This window comes from Carettochelys insculpta, chromosome 2, assembly GCF_033958435.1.
Source record: "Carettochelys insculpta isolate YL-2023 chromosome 2, ASM3395843v1, whole genome shotgun sequence".
Lineage (NCBI taxonomy): Eukaryota > Metazoa > Chordata > Testudines > Carettochelyidae > Carettochelys > Carettochelys insculpta.
In genome coordinates, this window is record NC_134138.1 from 40396784 (window position 1) to 40424738 (window position 27955).

General features: G+C 41.6%; 1 protein-coding gene across 38 annotated transcripts in view; it reads right to left on the bottom strand.

Annotated features, from left to right (window-relative positions):
* Window positions 1-27955, bottom strand: part of RIMS2 (regulating synaptic membrane exocytosis 2) — a 724335-nt gene that overhangs the window by 433676 nt on the left and 262704 nt on the right. The window lies entirely within an intron of this gene.

Genomic DNA, 27955 nt, shown 5'->3' on the forward strand with positions numbered 1-27955 from the left:
GCTATTGCTATCCCCTCATGGGGTTAGCGACTTCAACGTCTCGCCGCCTAACGTCGAAGTTAACTTCGAAATAGCGCCCGGCGCGTATAGCCGTGACGGGCGCTATTTCGAAGTTAGTGCCGCTACTTCGAAGTAGCGTGCACGTGTAGACACGGCTAGAGGGTGCATCTACACTAGCCGGCTACTTCAAAGTAGCCAGCACAACGTCGAAATAGCACGCGTCGCGTCTACACATGCCGTGTGCTATTTCCATGTTGAAATTGACGTTAGGTGGCTAGACATCGAAATTACTATTCCCATCCTGAAGATGGGAATAGCGCCCTACTTCGATGTTGAACATCCAAGTAGGGCATGTGTAGATGATCCACGTCCCGCTACTTCGAAATGGCGGGGCCCTCCATGGCAGCCATCAGCTGAGGTGTTGAGAGACGCTCTGTCCAGCCCCTGTGGTGTTCTATGATCACCGCACACAGCAGCCCTTAGCCCAGGGCTTCTGGCTGCTGCTGCTGCTGCTGGTGCAGCTGGGGGTCCATGCTGCATTCACAGGATCTGCAAGTGGTTGATGGCTCTTGTGGATCTTGTGCTGTGCAGACCAAGTGCGTCTGGGAGCGGCCCTTTAAGGGAGTGGCTTGGGGCTTTGCTGGCCCCTTATTTCAACGGGGAGCGCTTGTGTGTGTGGATGCTCCACTTTTCCTTCCAGGGCGGCTCCTTTCAACATTCTCCGTCGCTACTTTGACGACGAACGTCGATGGCATCAGCCCTGAAGGATGTTTAGACGATACACGTCAAAGTAGCCTATTTCGATGTTCTTACGCTGAAATAGGCTACTTCAACATAGTGTGCTAGTGTAGACGTAGCCAGACAGATTTCATTGAGATAGATGATGGGAACTCACCCCACCTCCACCAACCTGACTAAGGAGAAATCAATCACAACCCCATTCAACAAAGGGAGTTTTGCAACAGATGCCTGTAGTGTGCTATACTTGTAAATCATGGCGGCTGGCAATCTCATTTTGATGACAATGTAATCTAGGTGGGAGGGGAGTGGGGGAGGAATTAGGCATGGGAATGATTCCTGGGCAGAGACCAGTGTCAGGAGTCGTAGGAGTGGAGAAATTAAAGGGAGAGTGGAATGGGCCCAGGGGAGAGAAGATTGCGGAGAGGGAGGTAAGTGGGGGTGGGTGGCAGTGGAGAGGAGAAAGATTGGGAATTCAGGATAAGATGACATAGCATCACCCACTTCTTCCCATGCACTCCAGACCCCTGCACTTTGCTGCCCCTTCAAGGTCCAGTGCACCCTAGCTCTGCACTCTGACACACCTATAACCCCAGCTAGCATACAGCGGCCAGCACTAGCAGGCAGAGACAAATGGAGAAAACATAGCTTCAGAAATTCATCCCTGAGAGAACAAATACTGCCCTTCACGTCCTTCAGTTTCTTAAATCACCTGGCAGTGCCTTCCCAAGCACAGCAGTAGCAATAGGATTTTGCTGACGATCCCAATTAGAGTGGCTTCAGGGGAGCAAAGTTTACTCAAATCAAAAATTAAGAACTACCGACAGCTCATGTTCCCCCAACCTTTTCCATCCATGGGTGGGATATTTTCTTCTGTGCACTGAGGCATGTGCAAATCTGCATCACCAGCAGAAACAAAATCTAGACACGGGAGCTCTATTAATGCGCTGGGCAGCAGTTGAACATCTCCTGAGCAGCCCCACAAGCACATAGCTTACCGGGAACATGGCCTACAACCAGCTATGTCTCAAAACAGACTGCATGGTCTTGCCATTATGTCCATCGAGATGAAAGTAGCATCAAACCTGGATTACCATAATCTGATATAGCAGAGTTTGCTGCAAGGAAGCCCAGAAAGATGAATTTCAGAATATATGCAGTGTGACACTGACCATGATCAGTGAGAGGTTTTTTAATTATATGAACTTAATTATAATTATAAAAAAGAGCTACAATATAACAACATTATAATTATACACCTCAGTGTTATCAATATTTAATCAGCAGCCAGCAGGTGCTCATGAAGTTCTCTGTAACTAGATTTCACCTGCATAAAAAAATGTTACATGGGGGCCCCCATACAGGTGACTTGCTCCGGGTCCCACACCAGGGTTTTGTAGCCCAAACGGTCATTTTGTTGACAAAACCCTGCAGTCTAGACCAAGCCTTAGATAGGGAAACTGTCATCCATTTAGTGTTTTGACCCAGCAGCAATCTTCTCTGTTTCCTGTTGTCTTGTTTCTCTGGCTGGGACCAAAGAACACCACTTCTCTGGCCACCCCTTCTCCTGCCTCCTTCAGTTGCTCTTTGTAATAAAGCTGTACATTCAGGCAAGCTCAGTGATGGAGAAGGTCTGTGTCCTCACTTCCCGGGCTCACATAGATTTCTGACCTTGTGCTCAGCCCTTGAATCTGTGGGATTGTGAAAGTTTCTCCTTCAGGCAATAAAATCCCAAGATTCACAATCAGTTTGTGAGACGTGGCACACTGCCATGCCCTAGCTGCTCAGAGAGACTTTCCTTACCCACTGCTGACATTCTATGCCTCCCATACACCACCTCCATCACTGCACCCCCTCTGCTTCCCCACTGCCCCACATCCTTCTGCAGAACATTCACCTGCAATGCCTACATCCTTCTCCTGCTCCCTTCAGTGACCTGCTCTTTCTCACAATCTTCATCCCCCTTTCAGTGTCCTTCTCCCTGCTGCTTTCCAATGCTAGGGTTGCCAGTTTTGGTTAGGTGTATTCCTGGAGGTTTTATCAGATTACATAATCTTTAAGGAAATTTTTTTAATTCCTGGAGACTCCATGATAACCCTGGAGGTTGGCAACCTTACTCTCCACAGTCTCTGTGTCCTGTTCAGCTTCCAAAACCATAGCATGGTTGCTCTTGGCAGGGTCTATTTTAGGCTATAGGAAAGTGGTGGCCATCTTGCAGAATTCAGCCCCAAGGATAATTATAAGAGATGGTGGCCATAAATAAGGAAAATTTGTGAGTTGGTACCTTTCATCATGGTTTAAAAACAAACACCCCAAAATCACTAGAATCGTGACAAAAATCACACAAATTGGCAATACTGGAATGCTCAGAGTGACAAACGACCTTTGGAAGTAATGCATGCATCTGGTTCCTTCCTTTTTCCCCTGCAAATCCGTAAGGAAAACTGTACAAGACACAAGCTTATTATGCAACAACTTGTAAGAGACCACCCCCAAAAATATCCAAATACATGGAGCAAATTTGCTCCTCCTATAATATATGATCTCTTTTATTTGACTTCCAGTATTTTGGATCATTCAAGCGACTGCTTAAGAATGGTTCCAATGCATATAGGTTTTTAGGGCCACATTTTAAAGGTATCTAGGTGTTAAAGATGAAGCAACCTAGTGAGTTTTTCAAAAATGCTTAGGTTCCTAACCTCCAGTAAGGATTTAGAGAAGGTGATGAGAAACCATCTCTTACTGATGTGAAGGAAAAAGTGCCAGAACAGGAGACGTTCAGGAACTTGCATGTTTGGATCCTAAAAGGATGTGTAAGACACTTGGCTGAAGTAACAAAGTGCTGCACATACCATACATTCGCATTGGGAAAGAGAAGGTGAGTAGGCCAGCTTACTGCCCTCTCACGTTTAACGCCACTGACCGTCTGTCAACAGGAGGGGAGCAGGTGGCAGGATCAAAACTTGGTGAGTAGTATTGCAACATGGTACGCACAGAAGTGGGCACTGCTAAGATATGGCTTTGCATCATGTTAGGGCATTGCGGGGCCAAACCTGAGCAGTACTGTAACCCCTGTGAACCAGATTGCAAAGCCACTTGCTAATTTTGGCCTCACAGTGCCCCTCCCCACCCTGATGAAAAGCTATCAGTGGGGTCTAACCTGCGTGGTCAGTGGGTTAGCTGTAAGACAGCTCTTGCACAAAGACTACCCCCAGTGGGCACCTGCCCTGACATGCCCCAGTTGCAGTAGCCTGTGCCACCCCTGACAGCTAGGAAGGCTGGAAGACACGGGGCTGAACATTGCATGGAGTTGGTGAGTGAGGCACTAAGGCCAATAGCTGCAGTAGAAAGGACTCCATAGAAACTAAGGATCACTACTATGTGAAAACAATCTGGGGTTACGTCTGATCTTAGTTACTTCCCTAAGTAGGGTATGGAATCCTCAAATGCCACTGAAAGAAATAGAATATGAATGCTCGAAACACAATGGATTTTGGACCTAAGCAGAAAATCCTGAAAACTGTGAGATAAGGCTGAAATATCCAGGGTCTTTTCTGTGCTTCTACAATGAGATTCTTTCATTAAAATGTTTCCTTCTTCATGATAATTAAGCCAGCCAAATTTTAGCTGTTTTGTACATTAGGAATGCTGCAGCTGTATTAATTTCAGTCATTTTCTCATTCTGTTGTGTACATAATGTTCACGATGCAGTACTGCTGAATCATAGTCTGTATAAGCAACCATTTTGCACACATTTCAATAAACTGATACTGCTCCAACTTACAGAAACTATTAACCTCTTCCTGTAAAAATGCTTTAAACTACATTCAGCTTCCACCCAGATATCCCTTTTTCTAATGCTCACATACCATCCAGTGCGATGCTGAATGGAAAATTTCCTGGATTTGTGCTTTTTATTTGGTTTTTCACTCCACTGGGACATGGGATGCAAAAAGTCAACCCTGTGTTTTTTTGTGCTGAGTCAATTCGGCAGCCTACACTGTGATGCACAGAAAATACATTCATTTTACAAGCTACTTTAATTAACAATTCCTTTGAACAGGTAGTGCTGCAGTTAGTCCAGCATTGACTTGTATAAGCAAATCACTAAACAAAATATCTCTTCATTTCTCAATTCAATAATCTCCTCACAGGCTACATTTTATAAGAAAACCGTGTCATTCTGTAATACTTTCTAAGAATTTTCAAACAATAATGAGTTAAGCCTGCAATGAGGGTTATAAAAATTACTGAAGCACGAAAAATCGCAGTGCAGTTGCTAGTCTGTGTTAGCTTTACCTGGAATACAAAAAATCGCTGACTATGGGATTAATCTGGTATCAACAGAGTGAAAGAAAGTTTGTGGTAACAAAACCATTAACTTGATGATATTTATCACTGATAACCTCATTTTGAACAGGTTGTAACTGCAGAGCTATGCCAAACAACCTGGACAAAAAATACAGCATCCAATACACGTTTATTCCACAATACCACTGATTCTACAGAGAATCATTTAACCTTCTGTAGGACAGCTGGCTAAACTGAGAGAAAGTTGCTGCCTGTAAATGCAATAAAATATTCTGTTTTTTAAATTAAAGAATCAAAATAATTTTAGATTGTCTGAAAATTTTCTAATCTATACTTCCTTCATTTAAAAATCACAATTTTCAAGTAAACAATTAATAAATTAAAACAATTTATTTATTTCATCAGTACCATTGAATGTGGGAAAAAAGATACTGATAATGAAATATGCCCTTCCCTTTTTATTACCATTGATATTTACAACAAATATTATTAACTATTTAACTTAGAGAATATAAACAGAAATAGCCTCAGTAGATAAGCAGAATTACTTTTATAATTATCAATAATAAGCAGTCATGTGGCATCTTAAACACTAACAAATTTATTAGCCCATGAGCTTTCATGGGTAAAACCCTCTTCATGAAAGCTCGTGATCTAATAAATTTGTTAGTTTCTAATGTGCCACAGGACTGCTTGTTATCTGCAAAGCTACAGACTAACAGACTAACACCTCTGAGACCTTTTGTAGTTATGATAATGAAGCCTGAAGTTTATATAATGTCCTTTTCAAAGATCATATGTTACTTTTGAACCGTAGCCCCAAAGTATATACTTAAGTTCATTTGAAAGTTCAATAATTTACTGTGATTTAGAAAGTAGCTAGAAACAACAAACACACATACTCACACACTCTTGAGAATTCAGTGTTGCAAACAACTATGAAAATAACATAAATTAATAGTTTAGATACTTTAGTATTGAAGGCTATTTGTCAGCTTCACGGATGATCACTTATCCCTCATTAAATAGGAAAAATGTTCAAGAAATTTTCTTTGCTTTTCAGTTATTTGTGAGCATTGTCATAGTTACTGATCTCCAATCATTCCATGTTTTATAGTTTTGTGAACTGTAACTGACCTACTTTTCCAGAGAAGTAATTCATTGAAGTGTTGAATATAAAACTGAAATGCTAAATTCTTTTTATTAAATTACGTAGTTACAATGCACATTGAAATTATTAGATTCAGTCCTGCTCTGACTGCAATCAGTGGGAGAAGAACAGGGGCATATACCAATTGTAATACAGTAGTAAAATAAAAGCTGGAGATTGAACTAAACAATGTGGAGTCCACAGCATAAAAAAGACCACATGAATAAAAAATAAGTATGTCTACAAAGTATGTACTGAACAGCTAAGAAATAGTATTTCAGACACACGAGCATTAATAGTAGAATTCGAGACATTTGCACAAACTACAATTAAAACAAATGCAGTATTGCAAGGAAATTCATTAAGCTGCAGATCCTTCAAGTTAAAATACTGAATTTAAAAATTAGCAAGACTATCACACCTTCCAAAAGACACAATAGCTACATTTCTGTGCCTAATGCTCAATAAAGTATCTTCCAATCTCTGAAATAAATCTTTTATTTAAAATAAGAAATATTTCCTAATCCCTCCCTGAAAAGACAACAAATACTGAGCATAACACATTGTTTTCACAAAGCACAACGCAGTACCTTTCTTCCTAGCATTACCTTTTGATCAGCCATTGCACATCTGGAAAATGGGAAGCATCATAATCATGAGAATACATCAGTTTCTGTGCTGACTAACACTTTCATTTAATCCTTCTAGCTTCAGTGGAATCATATGAACAGTCTCTGAATTAGTAGATACAGCTTGCTGAATATTTCCTTACAAGCCTTCTCTCTTCAAAATACAGTTAGAAGGTATAAGACACAGAAAAAGGTACAGTGAAGAAAACAAAACTAATACTAATAATTCAAGCCAGAGAGTTGACTCTATGGGGAAGCTGTTGAGTATGAGAGGAGGGTTACCATTTAATACTGTTACCCTGTGCTGTATATAGCTGGAGGTCAAGTACGAATTTACCCCATAAGGAGGATTATGGTACTTAGCTGATTAGTACCTTGCTCCAGTAGTACTGCCTGCAAAATGTACACTCTAGGCCCAGGCATTTTTAAATACTATTCTTACAACTGCCCAATTCAAGTATTTGTATTTTAATGGCACACCTCTCTTATTTTGTTATGATATTTAACTGATAAAAATGCATATTTATTATTCTAAAATATTTGCTGAACAAATTTTGATATTCTTTCTGAAAACGTAAGTTAAAACCAGCTACAGGACTTACTTCAGTTTCATTTGCTGAACATACTGTAGAACTGAAAATACTCACTTTAAATTATTTTTGCTATATTCACTAATTTGAATAAAATCAATGAAAATGAATGTATAGTATTTATTTCTAGTAACTGGCAAGCATCAGAACACAACTCCAGAAGCAGATGAGAATGTGACCAGAATGTAAAGCAAACACATAGCTATCCTCATTTCCATTAAAATAAAAAGTATTGTAGTACTCTCTGAACAAGTACTGCATTCTGACCAATACCAATTTCCTATTATTTCATAATTAATATGCCCTCTGTCTACTAAAAACACGCTCAATCTCAAACAGAATTTGTGGATTAAACCAAGGCCTCTCAGTTTAAATGTGATTTAGAAAACATACTCCCTATGACAATGACGGATCTCACAGGAAAGCAGATTCAGAAACAACTTAGTCTCTCCCCACCTTGAATGGGAGAGTGCTGAGGACAAGGCACATGAAGAGATTGTATTGTGATGGTTCTCTTTAGTTCTCAACTCTAAGGATAAGTTTATTACCCTAGATATTGCAACTAATTTTCATTCTGAAAGGTTAAAGATGTTCAGTTAGCTTACCGCCAGAACCATTTAGTATGTAGATTTTTTTCTGCAACATTTTGGAGGATTTGTATTTCAGAAAAATGTTGCTAAGAAATTCTTAATGGTTGATAAAGAGGATAAGTATAAAGAAATAATCTACTGTTGTAAGGGAGTTTTCACAGTTTAAAAATCTGACAAGCCAAAACAAAAATGCAAAGAACTATCTACACAATCATAACTCAAATGACTTAAAATAAACCAAGATATCTCTTATTGGGGTCTGATGATTTCTCACTTGAACTGCAGATATAAGAATTGATCAACTTTGCTTCACAGTACTCTAAAACTAGACTTTTTACAAGATAACACAGGTAACCAAAAGGCACAAGGTACATATGACAGTATACAGCAAACACAACTAAGAAAAGTTGAACTGTGAATGTATTTATCATTGAAATAGACAGCCGTAAAAAATGAAGGAATGAGTAAAGCCACAAGGACCCTACACAGATGATAAAGGGAGGTGAAGTACTGGATGTATAAGACCATGAGCAAAATAGAATTTGCACTCTGATTTTTGGTATTCTGCTGTGAGGAAAAAAAAAGATTCAATATTCTCAAACCAGCCTAAAAAAAGGAGTAATCTGGATTTTCTCACACAGTGGGATAACAGAATGCACATTTTGTCAACTTGTTTGTACATATGAGTAATTATAAAAAGCATCCACAATACATAAATATTAATACCTCTTCCAAATCCTGTCACAAACATATATTATCTGACAGACTGGATTTTTCAGGATCATCCAAAATCAGGATGTGTAGCATGAGCTTATAGTTAAAGTCCATGAACGGGCATTAGAATATCTGGGATCCGTTCTTTACCCTCAGTCATTTCTTCTGTGAACTAAGAAAAATTACTGAACGCCCTCTGTCTCATTTTCTCCATATATAAAGTAGAGCTAATGCCTGATCTACCTCTCTGAGAGCTGTTCTTAGGCATAATTCATTACTATTTGTAAAGGCTTACAGAACCTTGGATGAAAGGCACAATAGAAATGAAAAGTATGTTTTATCATAATATTTATTATGGTGCAAGATTTACGTCTGTTATTCAGTAAATTGATGGGATTATGAGCAGGATGAACAATACTATAGAAGGAAATTAGAAGACACATTGAAGTGTGCATGTTGAAAGATGCTGCACAGTAAAAGGAGGAAGAAGCTGACTGGTATATTTTCAGTCCAAATACCAGCTGTTTAAAGTTGATATTCTAATTCCAATGCCTTGGTTTGGGTGAAAAATACTGGGGGAATTTGAGGCATCACCTCTGAGTGATTTGTGCCTATTTGAAACACTCCCCTTGGCCCATTCAGTTGCTGGTGTGTAGGAGCTGTAGTGGGACAAAGAATGGGACACCTGAGTATTTATTTAATTTCTTGATATTTTGTGAGAAACTAATCAAAGAAGACAACCTAGGCAGGGCCTGATTAAGACATGCTGAAGCCCGAAGATATGTCGAGTTTAAGAGGCCTAGAGTTTTATCAAAAAACGTATTTATTCTAGGAGAGGCCCCTCATAATCTGAGGCCTTAAACTGTAGCTTGCTTAGCTTGTGCATCAATCCAGCCCTGAATCTAGGCCATCTAGAAGTCCAAACGCCCACTGGTGGAAAAAAATGCTTGCAAATTGTTTAGTGGTGTGACAGGTGGGCACCTTATGTAACTCCCAATTATTAAATGGAAGTGCAATACAATGAGCACAGTTATTGGCTATGATTCAGTCTACCAGTACCAAGTGAGCCATCAGCTAACAGAAAAAATATATTCTGATAAGGTCAGAGATGTGTTAAAACACGTCATGAAGTTGCTGATAACAGCTTTTTAAATACTACCAGTTCTACATCAGCACAACCACAGGCATATTTTTCGAAGGTATAATCACTTAGAAGTTAGAGTCACCAGCTACATCTACACTAGATCACTCTTTCAAAAGGGTGCCCTTCGAAAGAGAGTGGGTCGAAATACACCCTTTCGAAGGGGAGAGTCTACACACAGGCCAGGGCTGGAGCTGTCAACAAGTACCGTTGAAAGGGCCACATGCCACACTGAAAGGGGCCATCCAGGACGTCGAAAGAGAGTGTCTACACTCGCCAATGGACTCTTCCAAAAGAAAGGGCCGGGAAACACTGCAGATGGGGTCACAGGGTAGCCAAGCCCTTTGAGGGCTGCAGCAAGCCACTCCTTTAAAGGGCTCCTCCCCAACACCCTTGGCCTCCACAGCATGAGGCCTACAGAGCTGCCACAAGCCCTGCAGACACAGTGCCTGCAGGAATGGACATGGAGCAGCAGCAGCTCGACATCCTGCTGGCTGCCACCAGAGGAGTGGGCATCCTGCTGGCCACAGCACTGGTGGTTGTCCTGCAGCTCCTGGCAGGGCTCCCTCCGAAGCGGCAGAAGGGACACCCCAGACCACAGGATCCTTCACCCACCACGCCCCTCAGGCACTCTACCGGCTCTGGAGCTACCCCACCAGCTCCAAGTGGTGGGAGCACCTGGTCTTGGGGGAGTGGGATGATGACCAGCAGTTCCAGAATTTCCGGATGCAGCAGCAGATCTTCCTGGAGCTCTGCCAGTGGCTGTCCCTGGCCCTAAAACACCAGAGCTGCGTCTACACGTGCACGCTACTTCGAAGTTGCGGCACCAACTTCGACGTTAGGCGGCGAGACGTCGAAGTCGCTAACCTCATGAGGAGATAGGAATAGCGCCCTACTTCGACGTTCAACGTCGAAGTAGGGCACGTGTAGACGATCCGCGTCCCGCAACATCGAAATTGCCGGGTCCTCCATGGCGGCCATCAGCTGGGGGGTTGAGAGATGCTCTCTCTCCAGCCCCTGCGGGGCTCTACGGTCACCGTGGGCAGCAGCCCTTAGCCCAGGGCTTCTTGCTGCTTCTGCGGCAGCTGGGGATCTATGCTGCAGGCACAGGGTCTGCAACCAGTTGTCAGCTCTGTGGATCTTGTGTTGTTTAGTGCAACTGTGTCTGGGAGGGGCCCTTTAAGGGAGCGGCTTGCTGTTGAGTCCGCCCTGTGACCCTGTCTGCAGCTGTGCCTGGCATCCCTATTTCGATGTGTGCTACTTTGACGTGTAGACGTTCCCTCGCTGCGCCTATTTCGATGTTGGGCTAAGCAACGTCGAAGTTGAACATCGACGTTGCTGGCCCTGGAGGACGTGTAGACGTTATTCATCGAAATAGACTATTTCGATGTTGGCTGCACATGTAGACGTAGCCCAGGACACCAGGACGCAGGGTGCCCTCCCTGTGGACAAGAGGGTCGCAATAGCTGTCTGGAAACTGGCCACTCCAGACGGCTACCACTCCATGGGACACCAATTTGATGTGGGCACAGCCACAGTTGGGGCCACTGTGATGGAGGTAACGAGGGCCGGACACACACTTACTGGGAGATGGATGGCCTGGGGGGCTGGGGTGAGGCCAGGGTGGGGCCCAGAGTGGAGCCAGGGGGTGCGGGCACACCCCACACACCCTCATGGGTACCTATGTCCCCCTCAGCAAGTGGTCCATGTTCTGAATGCCATGCTCCCCATGCCTCAGAGCACCTCCTCCTCATGCCAGAGCCCCACCAGGTCTTGGAGCTCATGCTCAGTCCAGGAGGGAGTGTGCTTTTCCCCCACTCCCAGCTGGACCCTTAGGAGCCCTAAGTACACTTGGGGTTCCTTGTATGCCTGGCTGGTGGCCATCACTCTCTGGGGACTACTGAGGGTCGCACTGAGGCATGCAGGAGCACCACATGAGATGGCTGCTGCCTGCACAGTCTCAGGTTCCTGCAACGGGGTTTCAGGTCTGTGCGGCTTTAAGAATCACTGCACACACAGACCAGAAAGCCCCACAGGAGCTGGGCAGCACATCTCACCTAACAGCTGATCACTGGCATGGCGGACCCCACTCTTTTGAAAAAGCGAGACATGAGCCGTGTCTACACGTGCACACTACTTCGAAGTAGCAGCACTAACTTCGAAATAGCGCCCGTCACGGCTACACGTGTTGGGCGCTATTTCGATGTTAACATCAACGTTAGGCGGCGAGACGTCGAAGCCGCTAACCCCATGAGGGGATGGGAATAGCGCCCTACTTCGAAATTGAACGTCGAAGTAGGGCACGTGTAGACGATCCGCATCCCGCAACATCGAAATAGCGGGGTCCGCCATGGTGGCCATCAGCTGGGGGGTTGAGAGACGCTCTCTCTCCAGCCCCTGCGGGGCTCTATGGTCACCGTGTGCAGCAGCCCTTAGCCCAGGGCTTCTGGCTGCTGCTGCGGCAGCTGCGGATCCATGCTGCATGCACAGGGTCTGCAACCAGTTGTCGGCTCTGTGTATCTTGTGTTGTTTAGTGCAACTGTGTCTGGGAGGGGCCCTTTAAGGGAGCGGCTTGCTGTTGAGTCCGCCCTGTGACCCTGTCTGCAGCTGTGCCTGGCACCCTTATTTCGATGTGTGCTACTTTGGTGTGTAGACGTTCCCTCGCAGCGCCTATTTCGATGTGGTGCTGCGCAACGTCGATGTTGAACGTCGACGTTGCCAGCCCTGGAGGACGTGTAGACGTTATTCATCCAAATAGCCTATTTCGATGTCGCTACATCGAAATAAGCTACTTCGATGTAGGCTTCACATGTAGACGTAGCTATGGAGTGTCTACACATGTCCTTTCTTGAAAGAAGATGTCGAAAGAGCATCTTCTTCCTATTTTCTGTTTGGAGGAGCGGTTTTGATTCCTGTAGCACCTAATGTCAATTTCATCTTTGAAAGAGTGTGCAGCATGTGTTGACACACCACGCGCTACTTCAAAGTGGGGTCTGCCCTTTCAAAACAACTGGTTAGTGTAGATGCAGCTACTATGTACTTTGTTACCTTAGACTGTAAGAAGGGCTAAATGTATATTTCACGGAAGCACTTTTCAAGTATGCGAGCCTCAGGATGTTTCATTAAGCAAGGGGTCCTGGTAAATTTTGAGAGAGGAGATTAAAAAATGTGAATCTGGGATGTTTGAGGTGATATATGAAGCAGAAAGTTTGGAGCAGGAATCCACTGAAGCATTCTTTTTTTACAATAAAGAAAACCTCAGGGAAATGCGCTGCCAGGTTGATTTTTAATCATTTAAATTCTTTTTAAATAAGCAGAATGATTATTGAAAGATTTGAAGGTTGTAGCCTGCAAAAAATACTTTATGGACAACACAACTATTTTTTAAAGCACACAGCCAAGTGAACCAATGTGTAACAGGCACATGATACAGCTTAGACTGCTGGGAGGGGAAGAAGTATCAAATTAAATTAATTATATGTGGCCCAACAGTGGCACTGAGGTTGTTAACCTTAATCATGAGGGTGATGTTGCCCCAAGCAATGGAATTAGATTACTGGTTTATTTAGCTGATATGCTATTAATAGCAATCTCAAGAACTCTTATCTTTCCATTACAAAGTAGTTGGCTACTTCCTCACAGTTTTAGGGCTTGTGGTAAGTCAAGAAAAATCAATGCTGCTCAGAGAGCATTGGAATTTTGGAGCTTAACTATTAATTTGGTTCACATACCCAGAGAAATTCTTTCAGTAAAGAGAAGAGAAACTATACCTGTGTTTAAAAAATCATAACCACCAAATATCACTTCATGAAAGCTAGTCCCTCTTCCAAAGATTATATCTATTATCATTATCAATATTTTAGATAACTTTTATTATGTGGGCTGCAAGAGTGTTTTCTCCAAGAGAAATAAACATAAAAATTGGGATCACAAGGTTAGTCTAACAGAAGTGAATTGCAGAATAGCTACTGTACTGGAGGTCACCAGTGATACCTCTTCAGTTTCATTCTTTTTAGCCACTTTCACCGCCTATTGTTCTGGAGACAGTTTTCCAAGGAGGTACCAGAGAGCATCTCTAAATGGACAATTTAGGTTAGATTACTGGTCTGCAATGAAGAGAAACAGAGTATCAACTAATTAACATTAATAAACTGGAAGCCTTTAGCAGCTTTCAAAATTTTATGTATGATCCATACGTGCCTTTTGAAAGACTCTGTAAGGTATACAGATCTTATGTGAACAGGAAAGAAAAACACACGTCTACATGGATGAGAAACCTATCAATGCAAATATCCAAAGAACTGTGAACACAAATCTGTATTTGCAAACAGTTCATGTTCCAGAATGAAAGAACATGGTGACAGGTTATGTTAATACTTACTATCTATAGGTGCACAACCATGAAGCTGAATGTAGGCATTTTCCAGAAACTGGTACAGGTATAGGTAGAATAGGAAACAGATTTGTTTGCCACGAAAGAGAACTAATAACTATCTCTTTGTGTCAAGGCTTCTGTGGTAGGAAATATAAGTAAAAGAAACTGAATCTCTGTTGAAGAATGAGAGTTGCCTTCCCTTCTTTCTCACTCATTCAGATTGTGACAAATTGAAGTATTTGAATGGTCCTCTGTATTATCTTTTTATTTTCTTTCTGGTTGCTTTTTCTGGTACAACTCTGCCCCTCTACCCTGTCAGATAGCACCTATGCTAGAGTATGGTACCATGAATAAGTGAATTAGTCAGACCACATTTCACTAGTAACAACAGCAGCACAGTTCCGCCAGAGCAATTTTGGGTGTCGGACTGATTCATGTCCACACATAGCATTCTTGTCAGGCATCAAAGTTGTACTGTTCTCTGTTGGGTTATTTTATAGCTCCAAGAACACGTCCTTGCAGCAGTGACTGGTAGAAATTTTGAAAGCAATTCTAGGGGAATCATAAAAGAGGTCAAACTCCCATAATCCAGAAGGATATACACACAGTTCCCCAAATGGCAACCAACCTAAACAATCAGGTTTCTCATAGCTTAGAAACCCATTTTTGCTGCAGCACCTGGAAATCCATTAAAGGCCCAGGATTATGGGCAGCAGAGGGTGTTCCAAGTATGCACTTGGAATGCCAGAGACAAAGATAACCAGCAAATGGAATTTGTGGTTCCATTCCAGTGAAGAGCTCTGTTGTCCACTCTACTGTCTCAATGAATTACATACGAAGGATATTTGCTTGGCACAATGCCATTTTTGAGTCAAGACTTCAGTCCCAAACTGGCAGGCCTTCATTGTTCTGAAGGCCTCAGATAACTATGAGTATCTCTAGAAGTTCTGCACGAGGAAGGAGACCTTTATCTATGTAGAGAACTGTGCCTAAAGTTTCAGTGCCAGACTAGCAGGGACGTGGGCTCCACACTCAAGGGAAAAAAAGGAAGTGGGAAGACAACTGTAGAAACATGTCAGCATGTGTTGACATATAAAATATTGCAATTTATGTAAGGTGATCATAATATCTCCTTCCGATAGCTAACATTTAAAATTATCCACAACCAGAGAGACAAGCAGATGAGCTTGATATTTTAGACCATAGGTTCCCGAACTGGGGGGGGTGAAAAAATTCCAGGGCGGCACAAGGTGACCTAGCCACCACTCCCATCAATTCCCCTTACCCCAAGAAAGAGCCGAGGCTGGTGTTACCTCCTGCAAAAAATGGAGGTAGTGCCAGCTTCCTGTGGCATGCAGGTGAAAAGTCCCACAGCTGCACGCCAGAACTGGTGTCTCAGTAAGCATGGGCACTGCTTCCCCTCCCCAAACAGCCGGTGCATTTCCAGGCAAGCTGCGTCTGTTGCCCACTGGCAACTTCTTTCCACCTGCTGCCTTCCTGCAGCAAGGGCACAGGGCTGCGGGAGTCCCAGGTCCATGCCAGCTGCAACTGCTCAGGTAGTGCACAGCTGCCGTGGTGAGCAAGGAGCTTCTGACTTTTCTAACTCTTTTTTGAAGAAAATAGACTTTCATGGGAAAAACTGGTTGGTGTATGCACAGATGGTGCTCCAGTGATACCTGGCTATCGCTCTGGATTTGTGACATTGGTGAAAGAAAAAAATCCAGCTGTAACCACAACTCTCTGCATCATACACAGACAAGTGCTGGTTGGTAAAACCCTTCTGACCTACATGACTCATTGAATTTGGCCATCAAAGTTGTCAATTTTGCAAAGAAAAGTGCTTTAAATACAAGACATTTTGCAGCTCTTTGTGTGGGTTTGGGAGCAGATCACAAAACTCTTTTGTTTCACATGGAGGTACGATGGCTTTCCAAAAGGAACATGCTTTTGGAATTATTAAAACTGAAAGGCAAAGTAGAAATTTTCCTCAAGCAACAGAAAAAGAATTATATTGTGCATTTATGGACCAAACATTTCAATTTTCACTGGTGTACCTCATGGACATTTTTGAATCTTTGAATAACCTCAATTTGAAGCTGCAAGGAAACAACCCTGCAAACATAGCGCACCACGATTCCATCAAAGCACTTACGGAAAAAATCCAGCTTTGGAAACATCGAACACAAGCTCAGATGCCTAGCTTTTTGTCTTTTCCAACATTTCCATCACTTGCTGAAAATGAAGGTTTCCAAGATGTGAAGAACCAAATTGTGTTTCATCTGGACTGCCTTGCTGATGAATTCATTTGCTATTTTCCAGACAACTTTTCTGGAAACCCCATTCATAATATAGAAGACAATCCATTCAATGGTGATGTTGATTCATTGCCAGAAGTAGTGCAAGAACAAACACTTGAAATAAAATGTGATTCAAGTGTGAAAGATAATTTCGAAAACTCAATCTTCGAGGAATTTTGGATAAAGTATTTCCCAGTGTACTCGGAAGTTGGAAAAGAAGCACTACATATTATTCTTCCTTTTTCATCAATGTACCTCTGTGAAAAAAGCTTTTCAAATTTAGTCACATTAAAGCTGCGTCTACACGTGCACGCTACTTCGAAGTAGCGGCACCAACTTCGAAATAGCGCCCGTCGCGTCTACATGCGTCGGGCGCTATTTCGAAGTTAACTTCGACGTTAGGCGGCGAGACGTCGAAGTCGCTAACCTCATGAGGAGATAGGAATAGCGCCCTACTTCGATGTTCAACGTCGAAGTAGGGACCGTGTAGACGATCCGCGTCCCGCAACGTCGCAATTGCTGGGTCCTCCATGGCGGCCATCAGCTGGGGGGTTGAGAGATGCTCTCTCTCCAGCCCCTGCGGGGCTCTATGGTCACCGTGGGCAGCAGCCCTTAGCCCAGGGTTTCTGGCTGCTTCTGCAGCAGCTGGGGATCTATGCTGCAGGCACAGGGTCTGCAACCAGTTGTCAGCTCTGTGGATCTTGTGTTGTTTAGTGCAACTGTGTCTCGGAGGGGCCCTTTAAGGGAGCGGCTTGCTGTTGAGTCCGCCCTGTGACCCTGTCTGCAGCTGTGCCTGGCACCCTTATTTCGATGTGTGCTACTTTGACGTGTAGACGTTCCCTCGCTGCGCCTATTTCGATGTGGTGCCGCGCAACGTCGAAGTTGAACATCGATGTTGCCAGCCCTGGAGGACGTGTAGACGTTATTCATCCGATGTTGCTACATCGAAATAAGCTATTTCGATGTTGGCTGCACGTGTAGACATAGCCTAAAAGTGAAACAAAGAAATCGACTGGATGTTGAAAACAAGTTGCATTGCACACTTTCATCTTTCAAACCTAGGATTTCCCAACTCGTGTAGAAAATGCATCATCATCCTTCACATTACATTTGTTTTGTTTCTTCTATTTCTGATGTTATATTACATTTTATTACATTTTTGGACCAAGAAAAAATAGTTGTGCTTATTTTTAATTTTAAATAAAACTTTTATACCAAGTTTTAATTTTAAATTTTAAATTATGACTTAATTTTTTTGCTAAAAGGGGGGTGGGATGATGGTTGGTGACGGGGCATGAAGGTTTCTCAAAAATCAAAAAGGGGATGTGATGCCAAAAAATGTAGAAATCACTCTTTTCGATGCTACTATTACCAAGTGTGTAAATCTATTTAGAAATACTGTGTTGTTTATTGATAGATTAAGTGGAATATGAGTGAACAATGAGGGGCACATATAAGTGAACCAGACTGTAATATATGCATTGGCTATATTATTTTACATTGTTATGTTCGAAAGTGGCAGGATTACCAATGTATATTTAGTGTCAGTTTGATTATAGGACAATTCTGTAAGGAAGTTTATGGAGCAGTAAAGAGTAACTCATAATATGCTGAATATAATAATGCTGAATATAATTCAGTGAGGAGATACTTGGAGTGGCGGGTTTCTAAAATCAGCTTAATGACATCTCGAAAAACAGATAAAGTGTAAGAAAGAACCTTCTTTAATATAAAGTATGTAGAACATTTTCAATAAATAGCAATGACTGGAGTGTTCAGAACAAAACAATACAAGAGAGTCACACAAAAAACAAAACATGATTTGCCAGTAGGCACTACTGGCAGAAAATGCCATATGGGTTCCTGATTTCAGTTCTCTGTTAGTCTGCAGTGGAATTCCATGATTATGCCCCCTGTGAGGAAAGAGGTAAAAATCAGACAGTGTCATATACAAAGCTACTGGCCATGGCACTCAGTCCAGAAGCTGGTACAAGCTGCATAATGAATGGACTTCTGTAGGAATAAGGCAGAAATTCTGTAGTTCATCTTGATGCCTGCATAGACTCCCTGAAGAGCTAACTGTAGATCTTCTGCTCTAAAAACCTCATTTATCTCTCATGACAAATTTCCTCCATCATGGCATCCATTGCTGTCCTCAAGCCTGAATTTCTCCTGGTGTTCAAATGAAACACGGCCAGGGAGATGTAAGAGGCACTTTGTACAGGTGGAGGTTCCCAGAATATTTGATTGCAGGTAATGGTCAGCAGCATTGCAGGAGAGACCAATACACTGAGAGATGCTGGTGCAAAACCCATTAAACTGAAAAAGGTACTGTACCAGTTTGCTATCCACACTATCATTGCACTAGTGCAAACTGGCAATACTCAATGGCCATATCTACATGAGCCCCGTACTTCAAAATGGCCACACAAATGGCCATTTCGAAGTTTACTAATGAAGCGCTGAAATACATATTCAGTGCCTCATTAGCATGCGGGCGGCCGCGGCACTTCAAAATTGACGTGGCTCGCCGCTGCACAGCTCGTCCAGACTGGGCTCCTTTTCGAAAGGACACCGGCTACTTCGAAGTCCCCTTATTCCTATGAGCAGATGGGAATAAGGGGACTTTGAAGTAGCCAGAGTCCTTTCAAAAAGAAGCCCCGTCTGAATGAGCCACGCGGTGGCGAGTGGTGAAGTGCCGTGGCCGCCCGCATGCTAATAAGGCGCTGAATATGTATTTCAGCGCTTCATTAGTAAACTTTGACATGGCCATTTGCATGGCCATGTCGAAGTTTTGGGCTAGTGTAGACATAGCCAATGAAAGATAGGGTAGTTAACCTTGTACTACAAAAAGTGAAATCCCAGTGGTTATATGAACACTTATGTACTACTGGCATTAACTTAGTATGTGGAAGTAGAGTGTATTAGAAACATATGAGGATGCTTCAGTTACGATTAAAATGCCCCCATTCTGTAACTTAGGTAAGGCAAGTTACACAAATTTATACTTCTACTGACTCACCAATGTAATTTACAATGCCATTAGTGTCACCTTTGATTTCCCTTGAGTGTTGGAATGCAGAAAGAGAGATTGGCTCCTTGGTGAAGGATTACATTTTCATTTTGGATTTAACTGTATAATGGAAAGGAGGAGAAAGAAGACTTCCCCAATAATTCATGTGATTCAACTATGACTGATATTTTGATGTATTTCTCTGAGAAAAGAACAGTTAATAAAAAGCAATAGTTTTCCCTAGGGCAGTTGGTTTTAAGCATTCAAGATGAAATTAGATGTGGACACAGAAACGAACAGACAAAGACTCAGTAACATAACTAAATGCAGAGACCTCAACTTTCTTTAAAACTATTACCTAACAGGTATATTTACTCTGGATTATTTGGCAGAGTTGTTCTATTGTGGTTCTCAGTGGGCACCACTGGATGGACTGTAAACAGATAGTGAGCATGAAGGTCATGTCTCCTTGATCCCCCCAGGTCTGCTGTGAGACCCTGACTTGAACCCTCTGCTCCATGCCCTCTTTCAAACCAGAAATGGGAATGACAAAATAAGGGGAACTACAATGTGCACAACACACAGAAACACCCCCCTCTGCCATGCAATGCTGTGCTCAAGATCAGCCCCGACACAGCCTGTTGACACTTTCAACCTCAGCCAGACACTATGCAACACATCAGCCTCACAGGAGCTTGCCAAAGTTTTGATGGTTGTCATGCTACCTCCTCTCCCATCCAAGACTTCATCTTCTTCACTCAGAAGGCTGCCTGGTTTACCACCTGGGAAAAGTCCTTTCCTTTCCCAAAATTAGTGATAGCTCAGCCCCAGCAATTACAAAGATCCTGGAACTAGACGTAGGCTGGGTCTACATGGAGCACTGCTCAGCACTGCTGCCAGCAGAGCTGTGCCAAGTGAGCTTCTCGGGATTGCAGCATACTCCTGAAGCAGGCTGCTAGTGGTCTGCTAGGATGTTCTGTAATGCTGGTAGATGTAGCAACACATTCATACCTGACAATGGTTAGATTTCCCAAAGGCCTTAGTTCATGGACTTTCTTCAGTCTGGGTGCCCCATTCATCGCTGAGAAATTTCAGCAACATATTGATGTGATATGTACTTGAGAGGTAAGGAGATTTCGACCAGAATTCCATGGAACAAAGGTGAATTATGGTATACAGAGTTCTGTACATGCTGTGACATTACTGGATTTTTAAATTAAACATGACAGCCATTTCTGCCACCACTGTATATAGTAGCACCAAATCTTGTGTCAAGTGGGCCACGTGAGGCTTCTAATGAAAGCTGGTAAAGCCCGGAATCTGTTTGTGCTACTTGTATGTCTGCCATGTATCAAAACAAAAAAGCAGTCATATAGCACTTTAAAGACTAATGAAATAATTCATTGGGGGATGAGCTTTAGTGGGACAGACCCACTTCTTCAGATCTATAGCCTTACCAGAACTGACTCAATATATAAAGCACAGAGGTCCAAAAATTGTTATCAAGGTTGACAAATCAGAAAAATTGTTATCATTGTTGGAAAATCAGATAGAAGAGCGGGGATGGGGGTGTTGGGTGGGGAAGTAAGTGTTAAATCAAACATCAAAGTATGTGAAAGAGTCCTTATAATGGGTCAGGTAATGGTTGTCCCTGTTCAAACCATGTGTTAATGTGTCAAATTTGAATATGAATGTTAGTTCCAAACATTCTCTCTGTAGACGGTTGTTAAAGTCTCTTTTCTGAAGAACACAAATTCTCAGGTCTTTAGCAGAATGGCCCACTCCATTGAAGTGCTGGCTGGTAGGTTTGTGTATTTGGAGATTTTTGATGTCTGCTCTATGTCCATTCATTCTTTTCTGAAGAGTCAGAACAAAAAGCAGGCAAGTACCACTTTAAAGACTAGCAAAATAGTTTATTAGGTGAGCTTTCGTGGGACAGACCCACTTCTTCAGACCATAGCCAGACCAGAACAGACTCAATATTTAAGACACAGAGAACCAAAAACAGTAAGCAAGGAGGACAAATCAGAAAAAGATAATCAAGGTGAGCAAATCAGAGAGTGGAGGGGTGGGGGGGAAGATCAAGAATTAGATTGAGCCAAGTATGCAGACGAGCCCCTATAGTGACTCAGAAAGTTCCCATCACGATTTAAACCATGTGTTAATGTTCCGAATTTGAATATAAAAGTCAGCTCGTCCACTTCTCTCTCTAAAACAGTGCGATAATGTCTCTTCAGTAACACACATACCTTGAGGTCATTGACAGAATGCCCCATTCCATTAAAATGTTGACTAACTGGTTTGTGGATCTGGAGTGTTTTGATGTCTGTTTTGTGCCCGTTGACCCTTTGTCTAAGGGAGTTAGAAGTCTGTCCAATATACAAAGCATCTGGGCATTGCTGGCACATGATGGCACATATGATGTTAGTAGAGGAGCATGAGAAAGTGCCCGTGATTCTGTGAGTAACCTGGTTAGGTCCAGTGATGGTATTTCCAGAGAAGACATGTGGACAAAGCTGGCAGTGGGCTTTGTTGCAGGGAAAGGTTCCAGGACTGGTGTTCCTGGGGTATAGGCTGTGGCTGTTAGTAAGGATCCTCATGAGGTTGGGAGGTTGTCTGTAGGAGAGAACAGGCATGTCACCCAGGGCCTTCTGGAGTGTAGCATCCTGATTAAGAATAGGTTGTAGGTCTTTAATAATTCGTTGCAGTGGTCTGAGTTGGGGGCTGTAGGTGATGACCAGTGGTGTTCTGTTCTTGGCTTTTTTGGGCTGATCTTGGAGTAGCTGGTCGCTGGGTATGCGTCTGGCCCTGTTGATTTGTTTTGCGTTTGCACTCTGCCCTATATACAAAGTGTGTGGGCATTGCTGGCACATGATGGCATATATGATATTAGTTGAGGAAAAGGAGAATGTGCCCATGATTCTGTAATTAATGTGGTTAGGTCCAGTGATGGTATCTCCGGAATAGATATGTGGACATAGTTGGCAGTGGGATTTGTTGCAAGGAAAAGTTCCAAGATTAGTTTTATTGTGGTATAGCTTCTTGTTGCTAGTGAGACGCCTCATAAGGTTAGGAGGTTGCCTATAGGAGGGAACAAGCCGGTCACCTAGGGCCTTCTGGAGTGTGGCATCATGATTTAGGATAGGTTGTACATCTTTAATGATGTGTTGCAGTGGTTTGAGTTGGGGGCTGTAGGTAATAAAGAGTGGTGTTCTGTTACTGTTTTTTTTGGGCCTATCTTGGAGTAGTTGGTTTTTGGGTATTCGTCTGGCCCTGTTGATTTGTTTTGTTTTTTGTTTGTTTTTGATAGAATACAGACAAACATGGCTATGTCTCTGTTACTGTGTCATGTAAGTATGTAAAGTTATAGGTACTGGCTTTATGCCTGAACTAGAAGTTTATTAATGAAGCGCTGAAATACATATTTCGAAGTGCCGCAGCCTCCCGCGTGCTAATGAGGCGCTGAATATGTATTTCAGTGCTTCATTAGTAAACTTCGAAATGGCCATTTGCATGGCCATTTCGAAGTTTTTGGCTAGTGTAGACATGGCGGAAGTGATGTAAAGAGCCAAATGATTGGTGACTAGAATATTGTGCATCCTGAGGCACACACTCAAATAATTTAGTAACCTGAGTATTTCAATCAAAATGTGCTTTTCTTTCATTAATGTGAACTCACATGATTTTTAATAACAGAGAGGTAGCTGTGTTAGTATGTACTCCAAAAAAACAAAACAGCAAAAATGTAGGACTTTAAAGACTAACAAAATGATCTATTCAGTGATGAGCTTCTGTGGGATGGACCCACTTCATCAGATCAATCTCATGGATCATGACGCCACACTCCAGAAGGCCCTAGGTGATGGACCTGTCCTTTTCTACAGCCATCCTCCTAACCCCAGAAAGATCCTCTCCAGCAATCACAGGCTATACCACAGTAATATTAATCCTGGAACGTTTCCTTGCAACAAACCCTGCTGCCAACTTTATCCACATATTTATTCTTGGGATACCATCACTGAACCTAACCGTGTTAGTTACAAGATCAAAGGCAAATTCTCATGCACTTCCAGCAACATTATATATGCTATTATATGCCAACAATGCCCCGCCACTATGTACATTAGACAGACTGGGCAAAATCTTCAGCAAAGAATAAATGGACACAGAGCAGACATCAAGAAACTCAATACACATAAGCTGGTGAGTGAACATTTCACTGGAATGAGCCATTCTGTTAAAGACCTGAGAACTTGTGTCCTAGAGCAAAAAGAATTTAAAAACAGATTAGAGCGAAAAATGTGTGTGTTGTTCATGTTCAAATTTGACACATTAACACATGGTATGAACAGAGACATCAGTTACCTCATACATTACAAGGACTACTTCCCTTCCTTTGATGCTCATAATTATCTCAGGCATGACAATTAACATACCTCCCACCCCTATTCCCCCTCCTATAGTCCTATTTGATTTGTCAGTTTTTATTGAAAAAAAAATTTTTTGGTCCTCTGTGCTTAAAAATGTCAGTCTGTTTTGGAAATTAGATTGATCTGATGAAGTAGGTCTGTCCCATGAAAGCTCATCACCGAATAAATCATTTTGTTAGTCTTTCAACTGCTACATTTCTGCTGTTTGACATGTTCTTTAGATTAAGGTATAAACTGGAATAGTAATAGTACAACACACTAAAAGCTACATAATTGTGAGATTCTGGGAGCCCTGTTAACTTGATTGGGGCCCCTCCTCCAAATTTATTTTACATAAAAAATAAAAGGTAAACAGCAGAATTAATTAATGACCATTTGTACTAGTTTAGAAGTTAATTGTAGGGAAACAGCATAGTGCATCTCTTAATTCAAACAGAAACTATAATTATACAGAACAAGATCAATAGTAATTACCAACATTTTTCTTTTTCTTTCCAAAAAAGCAGATTTGACATGAATGTTAGAGCCGTGAAGCTTATTTTTCACCACTCTTACAGCAAACAGAATGGTTTTCCCATATGATTTATCCAAGCTTGGCTTGTCATGCACTCCAAGGGGGCTTTTGGAAGGGGGGATTCCTTCTAGAAGGGCCCCCTCTACACAGCTCTGTAGCTTCCGACAGGGCTCTTCCAGAAGCAAAATTTCACAGGTTGAAATTTACAGATACTGCATAACCTTATTCTGGGTATGCCCTATACTTCAAGATCTGTCTGTTGCTTACACTTTCGCAAAACGTCTATATGTTCTCATGTAATAAATACAGTAAAGGGTTTTATCAGTTTGAATTAACACCAATACAATCTGTTAAAATGACCCACTGACTCCCAGCCCTAGAGAGCTCATCTAAAATCTGTACTGTTTCCTTTCTGCTTGGATATCCCTTCCATTACACAAGAAGGTTGATAACCCCAACTAGCTTTCCCCAATCTGGTGAATCACTTGTCACCAACATGGTCGGCTGTCTCTTACTTGGTCTTGATGGTGAAGGCTTTCACAGACTGTGTGCTTGTCACTGAAGCAAGGCAAGTGGAATACTCAGACCAGAGCAATCCTCACATGAGAATTTCACAGTCTGATCATGCTCTAAGGACAATCTCACCAACTCCCATGTAAATATTTGGATGACCATCTTTGAGGGTTGAGAGAAAAGTATGTCAAGTTATGATCAAAGAAAAAATTATTTTATTAAAACTACCTGAACCATTTTGAGGGCAGTGTATTTTGTAATCTAAATGATACGCACAATATTTTATCCATAGCAACTGATGTTCCAAAGCAACATAATCTGTCAGTCCGTCAAGTGAAAACTAGTTTAGAATGAGCACCCAGGTAATGTGCAAACTCTTTGTCGTTCATGTCTATGTGAAGTTTAGTAACAGAGAGGTAGCAATGTTAGTCTGTAATCTAACAAAACAAATTAGCAGTCATGTAGCACTTTAAAGACTAACAAAATGATTTATTAGGTGATGAGCTTTTAGGGACAGACCCACTTCTTCAGGTCTATACAATTTCCAGTCCAGAGACAAATATGTAGCACAGAGGTACAAAAAAAATTACAATTTCAAGGGCACCCACCTCCTTCAGTTCATGTATTTGATTTGTCAGTTTTTATTGCAATTTTTTTTAGACGTCTGTGCTATATATTTGGGTCTGGACTGGAAATTCTATAGATTTGAAGAAGTGGGTCAGTCCCATGAAAGCTCATCACCTAATAAATCATGTTGTTAGTCTTTAAAGTGCTACATGACTGCTGTCTTACATGAAGTCTGTACTTCTTCCCACAGAAATTATTTATTTCAGGAAGCCACAAAAATAAACCATGCCCTTTATGACCAGACACATTATACAGTTTTAGAAATATGTAGAAGGCTCTATTATACAAAAGAAGCTTTCTTTGATGAACATTTTTGCTTAACTATTAACTTCATGGTGGGCATTTTTGCACTGGAAGATTTTACACAAATAAAGTGCTTCCTCTAAGGAATGAGAGATACTGTCAGATGACATTGACACCTAATCCATTATTCTACAGCAAAGATGATTACAAGAGCTGTTTGACATCTTATCTGTCATTAATTTCTTTCTTCCTTCATTATACTTACCTCCTTTCCCTTTAATCAGATACTTCCCATCCCCAGTATACATCAGATGAAGGGATTGTAGCCATGTAGCTTGAATGTCTTTTGCACTATAGTGAATGACAAATAGGAAGATTTCTCTGACTTCAAAATGCCTACCTTAAACTTCCAAAAAGTTTTGGACCCAGACATTGTGGTTTGTGATATGCTACTTTTTGAAAAATTTCCTCACCTAGTAACTGGAGAGATTCCTCAACAGAAGATATTTTACAAATTCACTTAAGGTTTTAGACTCACTGTCACCTGCAGCATAATTTAACTCTGCAACTGAATCACAGATCTTCTCAAAAAATCAGTGTAGGATTGGTGCACTTTCAATTCAACATTTTCAAACTTGACAATGGCTTCATATTGCATATAAGCCAAGTGTTAATACTTCAGAGTATCCAAGTAAATTGTTTTCCATTTATTTTAATAAACTAGAAAGAAAAAAAAGAAAAGAAGGAGGAAGAGAAGAGAGCTTTCACAAAAGTCTCTAGCCCATTCTGGGTTTATATTTGTAAATTTCTATTAGTAAAATGTCCTTAATATGTAATAACTTTGTTTCAAAGACCATGAAACAGGATCACTGCAAGAGTTTTGATGAAAAGATATTACCATAATTGAATTTAAATTGTTTAGAAATTTAATATCCTTTCACTTGTTAGAGTTTTACTATGACTATTACAAAAGGAATGATAACAAAAATGATCTGTGAAATAGTCCACCAGACCCTGGCAATTTTTCTTGTTTCCTAATTATCCTGGTGTAGGTAAATTTTAAAGAGCTAAATGGAATGGACTCCATGTCATTATTAAGAGTTTATGGACAGTTCTACTGTACCCAGTGCATTATTGTTACACCTGACACAACTGGTTTCTCAAGGAAAAAAACAGCAAAACTATATAAAAAGTTAAACTTTAAGATAATGCCATTGCAGATTTTATTTTTCCATTGATATGAATTTTCAAATCCTGTACTGCACAGATATTTTACTATATTATAGTTTCAATAATGGCAGCCTCTCCAGAACCTGAGAGTCATTTAAACAAATCCACTGGAATAATATTAAATGGCATGGAGTATAACAGTTTTATTTGACCGAGAAACTACTTATGAAATATGAATTGTTTTATCTTCCAAAAGACAGCCAGATGACAGCTCTTGTCTTCTTACTTTAAAGATTATCTTTTGCAGTCAACCAGTCTCAATGGCTCCATCATCTAACAGGGTCAGGTATTCTAGCTGTCATATGACTTCACTAAGAAATTTTACTATATTTAAGCACATCTGAAAGAGATTAAATTAGCTATGCGACTGGTTGATGGGCGTAAACAAGTACAAGCCATGTTTAGGACTGTATCAGCTGGTCATGGTTTAACTCCATGTGTGTGTGTGTGTGTGTGTAGCTTTTTTAATTTCCATGGAATCTGTATTGTTTTGATAATCTATAACTGAGTACTCTTAGCCTGCCAACTGAGTGTCACAATTCAAGAGTGATTTGGGAGGGATGTTTCAGATCCCTGGTCCCCCACACTTCCTAAGTAGAAAGGATGAGCTTCAGTTAAGAAGTCTTCTTCATTAACCATTCACTTCAGTTAGAATTATGCAGCCTCAGCACTTGTGAGAGTTAGACCCTAGGTGGCCCAAAGCTGGGAAACAAAAATCTGAAGCACTCAAAAATTAATACTCACTTCCCATAACTCAATTAACTCAGCTGTAACAAAGGAATAACAATACTTGCTCAGTGAGTACTTTTTTGGTCTACTCTAAAAAAATAACAGAGTAAATACGTTAGAA